The sequence below is a fragment of the Pagrus major genome, chromosome 17, assembly GCF_040436345.1.
Source record: "Pagrus major chromosome 17, Pma_NU_1.0".
NCBI classification, from domain to species: Eukaryota; Metazoa; Chordata; class Actinopteri; order Spariformes; family Sparidae; genus Pagrus; species Pagrus major.
In genome coordinates this window covers 9,500,743-9,514,922 of record NC_133231.1, presented here as the reverse complement: position 1 = coordinate 9,514,922, position 14,180 = coordinate 9,500,743, and the positions used below count along the sequence as shown (strand labels likewise).

General features: G+C 41.4%; 1 pseudogene; it reads right to left on the bottom strand.

Annotated features, from left to right (window-relative positions):
* Positions 1 to 10,293: 10,293 nt before the first annotated feature.
* On the bottom strand, positions 10,294 to 11,126 carry LOC141012047 (RNA exonuclease 4-like; annotated as a pseudogene).
* Between the last annotated feature and the right edge of the window lie 3,054 nt (positions 11,127 to 14,180).

Sequence of the window (14,180 nt, the reverse complement as noted above, 5' to 3'; positions counted from 1 at the left end):
TAGACCAGCTCTTTGCCCTTGCAGGATTGTTGTGGGTTTCAAAGGTCTCATAGTTTGACCAGCCAGTCTACAAGTTTTTTGTGGACTTGGAGAAGATTGTGATCGTGTGCCCCAGTGAATCCTGTGGGGGTACTGTGGGAGTATGGGTTACCATGGCCATTGGTACAACTTAAGTGAGAGTTCAGTCTGTATTTTTTAATAGATGTTGAAATAATAATTATTGTGCCCAATAATCCAATGTCAGAAAACCTCATGAATGCACTTTTGTTATGTCTGTATCAGTTTCCATAAAACTATTTCAAACTTATATTGTTATGTTAACAAAGTCGGAACAAAGCTATAAACTATAAGTTAACAGATGCTACATTAATAACTTAGCAGGGAATCAGTAACTTGCTAAAGGACACATCAGCAGCGTGTTTGCTTGTGGACAGTACACGTGTACTGTGTACTGGTGTGTCTGTTTTTTAATTCTGTCAACAAACACACAGACAATACACAACATACACTGTATATAGTAAAAATGTAATACATTTACATAACACATTTTGTTTTTGTGCGCATATAATACAGGCACATAAACAATGTATGCACAAACAGCCACATGTAGCACAGAGACCGACAGAAACAATGATGTGACAGCTGAGGACATGATGACGAGACAGGCAGGAAGGAGAGAGAGACACAGACAGACTCTCGTGACTGGAGAAAACACACCCTCACTCTCCCCTCTCAAAACAGACCTGTATCTTTGCTACACTGATAAGCTTTGCTCATTGAATTATGTAACTTCCATTTCTGGAGAAAGTTTATATTTTAAGTTAATGGTAAGGTGTGCGATCCCCATTGGTAAGTTTGTTTTCTGCATTTAACCCATGAGTGTTAGGAACAGTGGGCAGCCACCATGCAGCACGACGATACAAACTCCAGCTCTTAGGTACTGAGAGGAGAATTAACTTTAACATTAACATGCATGATTTGATGGCGGGGAAACCCACATGAAAATGGGGAGAGCATGCAAACTGAAAGGAAGCCCTGCCTTTATTTCCCCATTTTTGTAATAATGGAAATCAAATCAAAATCCTGATTGGCATGATTGTATGTGCATAATACATGAACATCAATATGAGCCAATGGATAAGGATTATCGTTCACTTGTGCCGACTTTTCTGCAGAAATTATTAATTGAACTATTTTTATATTTTATAGTGACTAAAATCAAATTCCAACTGTTGGACATAAGAAAATTAGACGATAAGTCAAAATCAGGACCATTCATACCATCATTCCCCATACAGTGCTTAGATGTCGTCACTCGGTAGTATTGCTGTAACATCAAGAGGCAGGAAGTACTTAGTGCTCACACAGAAAGATAATAATCAGAGCTTAGCATGCACACATGACACTAGAATGGGTTGTATGCATGTGCCTGTGTGCGTAATGTCCACCGCCAGACATGCATCTCCACCCAGCTGATACGTGTGTTGATGCAATTAGTGAAAAAAGCTGGTAACTCTTTATAATAACCATCATTATTAAATGGAAAACATACAGTTACTTAAACTTAAACGTCACTTCACTGTTAACAAACAATGATTGAAATGATTTGTTAAACATTTGTTTAGCAAATGTAAAGGTTCATAAACATCTGTTGTAACGTTATAACAGCCATCCAAATAATGTTTACATATAAAAACACAGTATTTATTAACTGTTGACAGTAATATTAACATCAGTTGCAACTTAACAATAAACACTTGTCTGATGAATGGTTTAGAAATCATTTAATTGTTTGTAAACAGTGAAATAACTATTAAATAAAGTTTAATTAATCAAAGTACTGCTTGTGTCTCACACACAGAGCCGTGGTTTGGGCTCACGTCTGTCACATCTTCACTGTTACTAAAATAGCAGCAGATTGGCAACTAAACAAAATAAATACCTCTCCTCTATTCTCTCTATTGTTATCAGTGTGAAAGTGACTACTCTCTATATTTATCCATTGTGTATTTATACACAGAGGATAGTAAAGGATAGGCCTTGAGGTCATCAAAAGCTTTGTGTACGCCAACCATTGTTGTCACATAAACAGCTAATAAACAAACAGTGCCGCGTGTTCTCCGTTTGTGCGTGCAATGTGTGTGTTTTCCCTGTGTCGCGTCTATTCTGGACCAGTCCGGCGTTTAGCCAGACCTCTGTTCCTCCACGTTTCTTGAGCTGATAATGGGAGTGACCAGGACCATTTCCTGCTCTGTGCTCCTCTCTTCCTGACCTCTTGTGCCATACAGGAAACTCATAGTAGATTACCACATGAGGACACAGACAGGTAATAGACACGCATGGTCCTCTAACATATGTCTGTCTGCTTGGTTTTTACTCCGAGCATCGGTCGTTGTCACAAGAATTGGGGATTGGGGCGAAGTATGGCACTATTATGGCACTAGCCTTGTCCCTCATCAAAGGGCCTAGAAATGTCTGGTCTAAACAATCCTGATTGTCGCTATTAAGTCTATCATCAGACCTTTCATCTGAACATCGAGAATGTCTAAACCAGCTCTGGCAGATCCATTTAGAGATGTGCTCTTGATGTTCCATCGGTTAAAATGCAGCCTACAACATCATCAGATTGTGAGAACTGAGCACGACAGAACACACTTCAGGATTTACATAATCTCATATAAAGTGGAATAACTCAGCAAAATGCTACTGAGAGATCTGTAAAAGCACGGCCGGATTAGGATGAGGGATAAAGTTTAAGAGTATGGGTGTCCTGACAAAATATTTGCTGCTAAGATCTCATCCTCAAATCTCTTGATAGCATTTCAGGACCGTTGTCCAAACTTAAAGTGGAAGAGAAAAGAGCTAAAAGTAGCCTACTCTGGATTCTTCACTCATTCAGTCCATCGTCAGTCTGTCATCAGAGGCCACTCTGCGTGATTCAGTGAGACTATAGACGGGCGCTGTCAATGTTGCTGTGCATCACTCAAATTCAAAATACAATCAGCAGCAACAATACAAGGAAGACAGATGGTAGGCAGGAACTAAGCATCTCCACATGTGTGCGTAGACTAATCAACCTTTTTGGTGTACCTAATGGGACATAGTGCCTACATGGTGCTTCTGCATCTCCGCACTCAAGTCTTTCGTTCGGTCGATAAGTGATAAGAAATCAATTCAGATGCTGACAAAGTTTCCCTTATTAGGAGTCATAAATGTGCTCAGACATGAGTAAATTTGTCCTCCATCATCAACTTACTAGAAAATTACGTTAATAAAGTAACAACGGGGCATTTCAGTCAAAGTCTCCATCGGCATTCTGAACTGAGGAGGAAGTTGTTTGCCCCATCCCATCTTAGCAACACAAACAATATTTTACCAGAATGGAGCCCTGTTTATTTCCCTTATAGTTTATTTTGCATGCCATGACATGAGTGAATGAATTCATATCCAAACACTGCAGCAAGCCGTGAGCCGTTTGCCATTTTACTAGAACTTCCGTTAAGGATGTTTTCTTCCAAACACATGAGGCCACTCATTCAGCAGACATCATTAAAAACTGACTGCCTGGAATAGCTGCTGTGCTTCGGATCGGTCGTCTGATGTTGAGAGAAGGAGGAAAAAGTGTGTGTATTTTGTGAATGAACACTCATGTAATCGGGAGCTTGTGAGTACAGGATTCACATGTAAGAATCAGTCAGGGTGGGAACAGCAGCACTCATGGTGGGGGTAAATGTTCAGTGACAGTGCTGGGCAAACTGGCACGTAAGCTTTCCATGCTGCATTACGGTAAGTTATTTGTTAGTTTGTTATCTCGGGCTCTAGTGTTGACTGAGACCCTTTCTTTTGTTGAGTGTTTGCCATGGGGGAGATGAGGGGAAAAGGGAAGATTTCACACACAAACACATACGGTAAACCCCCTCTATGTTTATCACACACAAATAGAAGAAATGGTAACCCAAATCTGGCCCTGCAGAAACAATGTTTTGTTCATCCTGTCCACACTGTTTGTACTTCCAAAGAGACGGGGGTTTGAGAGGGTTGATCTGAAGCTTCAACAGTCTGTGTTAATCAGATCAAGTGGATATTTTGGAATCCTACAGTTTTCTTTAAAGAAACAGTAAGAGGGAAAGAAAATTAATTGTTGACACACTCATTGTTACGTTTTTTCTGGACAGTGTTTCCTTCACCAGTGCACTGATAGTTAGAGGAAACTTTGTACTAAGAAACGTTGGAATATATCCACTTCATATGTCAACTGCTGAAGCCACATTTATAAGTTTGGTTGAGCTTTAAATTGATTTTTGCACACAATGAGGACTGTGGATTTCCACCCCTATAACTAACACACACAAATAACATGAGGAGAGGATTTCTTCACAGCCAGAACAGACAGGAGAGACGGTTACAGAGACCAACTAGAATTATAGCCTTGCAGTTGTATGCCTCCGCGCACCGGTCAAGTCGGTGTTTCTGAGCTGTGGCGTTTATTAATGGCTAGAACATTTTAATGTCACAGTGAAGTTGACCTTTGATCCTTTGGATATCAAATGTCGTGACTTCATCATTTTATCCTATGAGACATTTGTGTAAATGTGGTCATAATTATCACGTGAATTGTTGAGTAATGGCCAACAATGTGTTTTGTGAGGTCACAGCGACCTCTGACCACCAAAATCAAATTAGTTCATGCTTGAGTCCAAATGGACGTTTGAGCCAAATTTGAAGATATTGTCCTGAGCATTGAGATATTGTGATGGAGGGTGGAGGGTGTCTGATTGTGTCCAAAACCAAAGCTGACATTTCATGCACTTTGCCATAATTTTGCTTTTTTGGTTTGTGTATGTCCAGTGAACAAGTGGACAACTTTTGCAGTGAACTCAATTAAGTGGCAGCTTTTGCTGGCATGTTTTTCTGTTATATTTTGTTGTAATTTCATATCCCATGTACTTCGTTAAATTTGATTTTTTTTTTTTTTGGGTGTGAAACTGCTGAGTAGCTTTAATTAATCAGTCTTGATTTCTCCCCAGGTTAGCTTTATGGTAGTTCAACTTCTTCCAGTGTGAAGTAACAGGTAGCTTTCAAAGTAGCTTTCCCTGTATATGTAATGTACATATGGGCATGTGCGTGCTAGTTAGACAAAAGTCAGACTTGAAAAAGAGTGTGAACCCATCTTTAAAGTTTATACTTTTCAAAGGTCTATGTTTTTTGCCTTATAGCAGTCAGCTTGTAATCCTAGAACTGAAAGCTCAAAATACATAAAATACAGAGTGCACAGTGACCTGGATTGCTTCCATCGATGTGCGCCTGCCAGTCTGGCGATGTTACTTGGAGTGTCAAACTTACGTGACTGTTGTGGCGGAGGCACATTCAGGGTTTTCTGCTGTTTATTTTTCCTTAGTCTTTTTTAGCCTCCCTGACCACATCCACATCCTATTGCGCTTTACAACACTACTCATACCGTCATCCCTGTCGCCCCCCCCAAAAGACACCCACTCCCCGGCGTGCGTGTAGTGTCATGCATACAGGAAGAGACACATGCTGCTAATACAATGGAGAGACATCATGACTGCAGCCAGGAGGTGTAGTGCAGAGTGCCACGGCACATAGATGGGACTCTATGTCATTTTTGTAACCCAAAACACATGAACTGCACTGCAAATCCAAGGACGCATTTCAGCTGGTTTATTAATTTCTGATTAACAGCTTATGAAATGTGTGTTAAAGTTTTGGCCTGGAAAAGTTACTGTGGTCCTGATGCAGAATCTGTAATTAACAAATTAATACAGAAAGAACATTTAAGTTCAGTTAATCATACTCTCAATTTATTTCCTGCACATCTCATTTCTAATTCAAGATGAAGCACAGCAGCAGGTGAATAAAATGGATATCCTCTCAGGCCATTTGCCTGTGGGCTCTTTCCACGTCCTCCCCTCTCCCAGGCTCTTTGTCTGACTCTACGTCTGTCTCTACGTGACTGGTCCAGGGTCGGTCAGTGCCAGTGGAGGCCGCCATGGCAGCAGATAACGCTAACTAGCTTCCTGCCATTACTGCTAATTGCCCCATGGCCCGGAACTGTGCAGACACCCAGGGTGGGGCGTGACTGAGGAGTGTGTGTGTCTGTGTGAGTGCCGAAAAAATTTGGGTCAATTTATCACTGTCTGTCCCCTGTCCTGGAGAAACATGGTGGACGTGTTGTTGGTGCATTCATATTAAATGGAAGAGAGGAAGATGGGTATGTAGACAGCGGCAGGATGGATGGGAGAGATAGTATGTAGCCAGACAGAATGTGTGTTGTTTGAAAATCAGTTGTATTCAAGGGAAGACCTGAGTGTGTTCAATCCAAAGAACATAGACACAGTATACGGATACATGTCACACAGATGTATGAAGTATTTATTTTAAACATTTGCATTAAGGTCAAGTTTAAGGTCTCAAAGTTTAAGTAATTTTCCATAAAACATATGAAACACAAATACATAGAACCACCATTGTCTCATATTGCTGTGTAATGTATATAACATGAAGGCATACAAGGGTGATGGTTCATCAGTGTTCCTAATGACTTTCCTGTGTCATACAAAAAGGGAGGAGAGGATGTTTAGATGTTGCACTGTATGCTATCACTGGCCAATCCGCAGCTGTCCACAGCAGGCAATATGACCCTGGGGAGGGTAGCAGTGGGCTGTATGTATGTAACAAAGACATCAAGCACGCACAATTTAGTTATGCAAATGACACAGAAACATAATGCATAAAAAAGACAGCCTAATGGAAGGAAAATGTAAGTAGTTTCCCCAAAGGTTTAATTTTCAGGCCTTTAGGTTTATGCGTGCATTTAATGTGTGAATCGGTTTGTCATTTTTGAGTGAATAATCACTCTCTTGCCAAGATTTAGACGGGAACATTGACACCAAACATCAACATTGTGCAGATACGCTCAAAGCTAAATATGTAGCAAGTCAGCAGCCAGTTAGCTTATTTAATTCATACTTCCCCAAACATCCAACTTTTAAGGCATCCATGAATCAAATGATTAAAAACCAAGTTGAGTTCTCAAGAGTACTCCAGAAAGGATTTTGGATGTTGAATGATTTGAACACCTGCCTACGACTGATGGGAATAGCATATTGGGAAATGATGTCTGGAAATATGTAAGGAGGCAATCAGCCAAAACGATCTTTGCTATTTTCAATGGGCTCTTTTTGTTGTGATAGAGCTGTGAGTTCAAAATCCCATGAGCATCTTATTCGTGGGCAACTTTGAGTCTTTGTTTTTCTGGCTTTCTTGAATCTCTTTTTCCCACTGTTTCCTCACGAGCGTGTAGAGCTTCATGGTGGCCTGTGTGTCTTGGACAGATGACCGTCACCCTGCAGCACGTTAACATTGAGTATTTCTCTGCAGAGCAGTTTCAGCAAAGGTCGAGAACTCTAACTCAGCCAGTTAGCTTAGCCTGGCATCGTCTTGAAATGGAGAAACTGCCAGCCTGGCTTTGTTGAGCTGTATCAAAATGTGGCACCAGTTCATCTTCTTTGTTTAAGCTACACTTTAAAAAAAACTTCAGTTTGCCTTTTTACGAGCGGCTGTGTTGCAAACATTTACCTGTCAGCAGTAGGCTAACTTACTGAGGTTTCTGCTCCCAGTTCCGGCGGTGACATGCTGCCATTCCGACATACCACCATTACGACCGCCATTCCGCCATTATACTATTCAGACATGTCACCATTCCGACATGTCACCATTCCGACATACCACTATTCCGACATGCGAACGTCCTGCCATTCCGACAAAGTTTTGTCCCGGCATTCCGACAAGGCTAACCCTAACCCGCAACCCGTAACCCTAACCCTTTTAAAAGATTTGTCGGAATGGCAACATGTTTAAAAAAGAAATAAATACCACCATTCCGACCTTAGGAGGCAAAAAATGTCGGAATGATGGGACGTTTAATTAAAGGTTGAAGTGTTGCCATTCCGACAATTAGGGCCTAATGTCGGAATGGCGGTATGTCGGAATGGCGGTTGCCTCCCAGTTCCGGCACAGAACCTGGAAATTATGGTGCAAGTCGGAAGTCGCAATTTCCAAGTCGATATTCCTGACTTCCAATCTAAAAGCGTTCCAGTGCATTTGCTTGGAAGAACATGGATGCTTGCTGCAAAAGTGTGTTTGAGTGGCAGGTCTGCGAACTTCACAAGCAAAGCAAAGCTGATTTAACAGTTAAGGGCACTTAACAAAAAGACAAGAGGAGTTGGCTCCTAACGCATACTCTCAAAGTCTTCTATTGAGTACACATCAATTAAATGAAAGTAAAAATGACAACTATAAAGTTGTATTTCCTGCATGTTTCACAAACAAACACTATAAAGAGTAAGAAGTGATGAAGAGGTAAAAAGTCACCATACTGCTGTGATGTCATCTGTGTTTCTGACTTGGAGTTGCGACTTGGATGACCCCCCCGGGTTCAGAGTTCAATGTAATGCGTAATGTTTTCATTTCCAGGCCGTGAAATGACCTCATGACCAGGAAATGAGACTCAACAATGAACTATCTTACAAATTGCACCTTAAGACAAAGGGAGGACATGCAAAACATTTAATGTTACATTGGCCCAGAAACCCAGGCCAGGAAATCAACCCAAGGTCTCTGATAGTTTTGAGCTGACTATCACACTTATTCTAGTGTGGTTACTGGAACTGCAACCTTATTTGTACAATATCTGTGTGTGTGTTATCAGACATTTAGAGGAATTGTCAGTGCAACTTCCTCCAAACTGTTTTGACAGGTTAGTGGATAGGCTAACTGAGAATATGCAGCCCAGTCAGCAGAACAAAATGTTGACAGTTGACTGTTGAAGGCTGTCAAGCCAGTGACTGCAGTTCAAGACTGCGTTTTACCATTTGTAAGTATGAGACCAGTGGATATTTTTTATGTTTCTGGGGACCAAAGCAGGTATTTTAAGCCTAAACGTGATCTTTTCCCAACTATAACCATGTTGTTTTTGTGCCTAAATGTAAACAGACCATAAGCACAATGTTGTGATGACATAAAGTTGAAAATCTAACCTAAAGAAGCAAGAAAAAGTTACAGTTACATGAAGTGAATTTCATCTTGGACAGCCAACTGATCAAATTTCGAGCATTGCTCCGGGCGGAGGAAGTCAACAGACTTGAGAGGTCTTGGCTGACTGAGTGTTATAGACTTTAAAGAGATTACAGGGTCTTCTGAGGAGTTATTGGCTATCTTGTGTGTGTGTGTGTGTGTGTGTGTGTGTGTGTGTGTGTGTGTGTGTGTGTGTGTGTGTGTGTGTGTGTGTGCAGTCAGTTGATGAGAAGAGTGCATCAAAGCAGGCTAGCATCCTGTGGGGCAGCCCAGGGCAGGACCAGTGGGCACAGGGCGGCAGCGAGGTGGGTGTCCTGGAGCAGGCACCGCATCGTCTGCCTCGACAGAAACACACACACGTGCGCACACACACACACTCAATCCCCCTCCTGGGCACAAAAGGCCACCATGTAATTGAAGTAGTGTCAGAGCTCGGGGGACGGAGAGATGGGAGGGACACACAAACACAAACACACACTCAGCGGAGCTTCTCTTCAGCATTAACCAGTTCAGCTTTAACACAACAATTTACAACTAAAACTAAGGACAAAAACAATTAAATGAGAAGTGTGCACTACTACTTTTCAGTGGCTTAGCAGCTTAGTTTTAGTCAATCAACATTGATTGAAATGTATGTATTGAGATTCAAAAGTCAATAAGCTTGACTACATTCACATTCTTTTGTCACATTTACATAGGTTTACTCTGTCAAGGAACAAGACATTTGAATCCTGCTGGTAGAGGAGTGTGTGTGCTTGTGCTTAATGTTTAGAAATGTTGTTAGCAAGGGAAGAGAATCTGGTTATTAGGTGTATGGTATTTTTTATCATTTATCTCACCTTTAATTCGTACTTCCCCAAACATCCAACTTTTAAGGCATCCATGAATCAATTGATTGAAAACCAAGTCATGAAAAGTTGAGTTCTCAAGAGTACTCCAAAGGATTTTGGATGTTGAACGATTTGAACACCTACCTACGACTGATGGGAATGGCATATTGGGAAATGATGTCTGGAAATATGTAAGGAGGAAATGGCTGAAAAGGATCAGTGTGAATAAAATCTCTTAGATGTTTTAAATCATCAAAAATGATCTTTCACCTCCTGAAACGTCCAGTCTCAGGAGCTCAGGCTGACAAAGTCCCACTTGTGGCCATCTTTCATTTTGTTGCTATTTTGTAGTGATAGAGCTGTGAGTTCAAAATCCCATGAGTTTCTTGTTCTTGGGCAACTTGGGCTTTCTCTCATTCTTTTTGTCTGAGTCTTTGTTTTTCTGGCTTTCTTGAATCTCTTTTTCCCACTGTTTCCTCACGAGCGTGTAGAGCCTCATGGTGGCCTGTGCATCTTGGACGGATGCACGTCACCTTGCAGGAAGTTAACACTGAGTATTTCTCTACAGAGCAGTTTCAGCGAAGGTCGAGAACTCTTAACAGTCTTCTTAACAGGTTTGTACATCTGAGTGTTTCGGATTTTCTTTTTTGGATGATCCAAGAGTAAAATCTTTAAGTTGTTGTGTATGGCGTGTCCAACCACTATTCTGCATATTAGGATCTCAGCCACCTCCCTCCTCACAGTCCGCACATCCTCTCCATCTTCGATGTCCTCTGGTCGGATGCTGCTGACAGCTGTCCTGTTGTCCTGTCGTCCGTCACCTTCTCTGTGGGTTTCACTGTGTTTGTCATAGATGCATTTCCCAGTGTGTTTCACGAGGCACACGCGAGCCAAGATGCTGTCCTCTCCGTCAGGACTGACTCCCACCATCTCGCAATCAATGGCCACGGCTCTGGTGAGGCCCTCAAAGCCTTACTCCTTGACCAGAGTGCTCTGTGTCCTTGTTCTTCTGATCACTCTGCTTCTTCCTCATGATCTCTGCTCCCACAGTTGCCTCAATGTCATCAGGATCTACATCATCAAACCAAAGGTCCTCTTCTGTTGGTTTTCTCTCTTTGCTGACTTATTTTTCTTGGCTGCTTGCTCGCTGTCTGACTTTCCACTCTCCTTTTTCCTGTTTTGAGCAGCAGACTTTGTCATCTCTGAGACACCTGGGACCCTCAGGTTCACCTGAGAGTCCTAGGGGACAACACTGGTAGGAACTGTTTCGTGCTTGACCTTTTCTTGACTTCTCTGTGTGTCTGGGACACAGAGAAGAAATATTTTTAGTTTTGGTGGCATGGGCTTCTTCTTTTATGATTGATTGACCTTCAGCACCTCTTGTAATGTTTTCCAGTTAGAAGATAAGTCTTGGGCGTCTTTTGGAGTTAAGGTTTCCTGAACTTTGTTTTTCTTTCTTCTAGGGAGGAGGTTTTAGTCTAACATACTTCACCTCCAGACACTGTTTCCTTTCCTGTTTCGATGTGAATTGTTTCTCCGAAGATTTTTGTTCGTCATGTGTTGGCTGAAGATTCTGTCTACCTTTTCTGACATTACGGCCACTTTCGCTAAAATATCTGGTATTATTTGTTTAAAGTCTGTAAAGTCTGTTACCTGTGCTCAGCCATGCTGGACCGCCACAGCTCCATCACTCGATTACCAGGTAATGTTCAAAAAGTAACAGTAAGTATTGTCTCACTGAAAAATGTTTCTTCAAAGTAAGCTTACCATCCAGCGGCATCAAAACAGAATAGTTAATCCTTAATTGTCCTGAATAGCTGAGAAAATTGCTCAGCGGTGCACTTCAGGTGCTCCAAAGCCATGCTGAAATGTGTATTTCTGAAATCAAAATCTGTTGATTTATGTTACGGCCTCAATTTATAGAAGTCAAAACCGAGGCTCAAAAGGGGTTGGAGGATGCAACATATAAAGAGCACCAGACACAAGGTTAACATTTAACCCACAAGCTTTATTAAATTATTCCTAAAAGAAAACCAGGGACAAACAAAAGGGGGCTGAAGATCCCGGCCAAAAGGAACAAAAGAGAGGAAGACACTGGACCAACCATGCAGTGGGCTGTTGTTCCCCGCATCTCCCCCTAAACTACCTAAATGGAAACTAATCCTAAAACAAAAGAGACAAATAACTGAACCACCGGGTGAGAAACAAACCTGCTTGAGGAGAGGAGAAAAAGGTGAGGAGAGAACACTTCTCACCAGTGTGCTGCTGCTCATGTGTGTGTGATCTCCATGCTCACCTGTCCCTGCACTCTCTGCCCTGTTATCACCTCCCCCACTCCAGCCGAGCACTGATTACACTCAGGTGTGCTTAGGTAGAGAGGGAGGAGGGTGGAATGAGAAACAGGGAGAGAGAGAGAGACAGAACACACACACAGCAGAGGCACACGTAACAATTTACATGAGGAGTGTAACTGTTCAGTCTTGTTCAGTCAAACAGTTTTTCCCTGCAACTCAAGGAGATGGAAGTTGTAACAAATGTGGGGTCTGATATACATGTTAAAGAGATAATTGGTTTAAAAGGGGCTATTTAATAATTTGTAGCAATTAAATCACTTTTTTTTGTCCATATGTGAGCAGATTGTAACGTGACGTGAAAAATTAAATAGACCTTCTCCTTCTCTCTCTGTCGCCTATACAAGCCTGTGGATGATTTAATAAAGTTGTTTAATGCTGCTGGACTGTGGATTTCTTTGTGAACAACTCAGGTCGGATTTTCCGCAAAAGTCCAAGGGATGAAACTTTAAGCATGTTCTCAGGTGCCTCGTCTCAGTGAATCTCTGCTCTGCGAACGGAGAAATAGAGGAAATAGAGGCCGCTAAAATGAACAACCAGCTTCCAGCACAGCACAGAAGTTTCACAGAGCCCCTTTAAGTTAAGTAAATGTTTTATGGATATTTTACTAGCAATGGTCTACTGTTTACTCAAATTCGTCAAGGGTAAAAAATGCAGTTATAGAGCCATTTAAAGATTGTGAGAATCGGTTTACATATCAAAGTGTCACCATTACTGGTGTTGAGGAGGCTTTAAGAAAACTGTATATTGAAGTTAGGAAACAAGTCTATTATATTTATTTAATTGTAGATAATGTCAAACCAAGATCAGTGACAATGTTGACGTCTCTTTCATGACTTTATGCAGGCTTTAAGTGACAAAACTATCTGTCTTGAATTATTCCACAACACATCAGCTGTAAGCCTGATTCACATCTTAATGTTTGGGCAACGGCACCGTGATATTTCTGGAACTCATCTTTCTGTAATGCTACTGTCTAGTGCATGTTTGCTCTTGAAATGAAGAGTGTCTTTCTTATGATCTCTTAATTTAATTGTAAAGGAGCCAATGAAGCAGGCAAAGGCCAAGTAACAGCAGCAACACTCAGCAACTGAGTGAACACAGACTTTCTATGAGTAAAGTTTTACTATTATTATGACTTTTGTGTGTGTGTTTCTCTGAATCGGTCTGTCCATGTCTGCCAGACTTCCTTTGCCCTGGTCTCTTCATCTGTATACTGAGCACAGTCTGCAGAAACGGTGGTGACGTTTGGCTGCCATCTACTGGTTGAATCAAGTACATTTCAAGTAGATAAGTGATCTGCTGCAGCATTTGTTTGACGTCAGTATCAGTGAAATCATGCTCTGATGTTAACTTTCTAAATGTGCACGTGTGTCTACCCATGTGAGAGATGCCAGATAGGATGTGTCTCTTTTGCTCTTTGTGCCTCTCCCTTTGTTGTTGTCTGCTGAGTCCAGACATGTTTGGACACGGTGTGTAGAAATACTATACAAAGCTGAAAAGGTCTGTAAGGTTGGTTTTTTTCAGCCTGATTGGTTTAACTGTATGTAAAAGCACTTTGTAATGTCTGCTATAGAAAGAAGCTTTATAACTTTACATCCTTTATCAAGTCATCAAGGTTTTATGTTGAATGCATCAGTGAACAACTACCTGCTTTCACGCCCAACAGACACAGAACAGAAGATCAAGAAATGGAGTTGTGTTTTGGGGTTTTTAGCTTGAATTTAGTCCAGACACTTCTGAGTAAAGCATTTAACTTGCTAGAAGCTAGACCTTTTTTTATTACCCCACCACTACTGTACATCATAGGCCAGTGAATCTAGCCCAAAAAAACAAAAAATTGCAAAAGAAATGTCTCATAGTTTTTATTGGTCGTAATACCCTCCTGAATCATTTACTAAAA